Source organism: Octopus bimaculoides, chromosome 10 (assembly GCF_001194135.2).
Source record: "Octopus bimaculoides isolate UCB-OBI-ISO-001 chromosome 10, ASM119413v2, whole genome shotgun sequence".
Lineage (NCBI taxonomy): Eukaryota > Metazoa > Mollusca > Cephalopoda > Octopoda > Octopodidae > Octopus > Octopus bimaculoides.
The window spans coordinates 27152567-27153846 of NC_068990.1; positions in this window are offsets into that span (position 1 = coordinate 27152567).

A 1280-nucleotide genomic window follows, 5' to 3' on the forward strand; every position below is an offset into this window, starting at 1 on the left:
ATATATATATATGCATACATATTTCTCTGTATATGTGTGTTTGTGTGCGTGCGTGTGTGCATTTGGTCAAAATGAATAAGAATGACTTTTCTGATAATTTTTCCTCTTTAATAACCGAATATTTACAACGCTACGAGCTGGCAGAAACGTTAGCACGCCGGGTGAAATGCTTAGCGTTATTTTGTCTGCCGCTACGTTCTGAGTTCAAATTCCTCAGAGGTCGACTTAGCCTTTCATCCTTTCGAGGTCGATTAAATCGAATACGCACGGGGGTCGATGTAATCGACTTAATCCATTTATTTGTCTGTCCTTCTTTTCCCCCTCTATGTTTAGCCCCTTGTGGATAGTAAAGAAATAAGAAACGTTAGCACGCCGGATGAAATGTTTTGGCGGTATTCGCCCGTCATAACATTCTCAGTGCATTTTTCCTCGAGGTCGAATTTGATGTAATCAACTTATCCTCTTCCACCAAAATTGCTGGCGTAGTGCCAATAATTGGATGCTTATAAATCACACACACATATATATATACGTGCATGCACGCATACAAAGCTATAATGAAAATCTAAGCAGTGTTTACGGAAACAAAGTTTGTAGGTTCGCACCTACAACGTATGCTTTGATATCTGATTTTTGAGTCTGCCATCATCATCATCATCGTCATCATCATAAATGTACATGGGCATCGCCTCCCATCTATATTGCTGTCTCTCTCTAGTTACAAGCGTACTCAAGTCTAACCTAAGTAGCAGTGTTCGAAAAAATGACCGACGAGGAAATTGAAGTCCCAAGAAATCTTATGGAGCTTCATTGCAAAAGTTTTGAAACGGATGTAAAGCCTCAATAATGAACTATGTAATAATCTTGTTATTGGCTTTTATATCGACAGAGATCTGCAATAGCGCAAAGGATTCAATAACCGAGTGATTAGATATAAATATATATGAGAAATAGGAACATAGTGCGTGTGCCACTCGGAGTAACCCTTAAATTTCTCACCCCCAACCGAGGGCTTGTAGCAAGGAAAAAATTATACAGCTGACCCAAAAGTGACGTCCGCATAAAAGTGTCGCCCAATGCGGACCACTGCCTTGCCCCTTTGTCTTGCCTGCGCCTCCTCTTCGCCTGGACGTAAGAAATGAAAAGATGGGTGAGCCTTTTAATATAATGAGTCACCGATAAACGCTCTACGACAGTCATGGGGAACCTGTGCCTCGCAGGACTTTCTGAATGGAACGTCTAATGAAAGAATTACCTTAATGTTAATGGTGAGCTCCGCC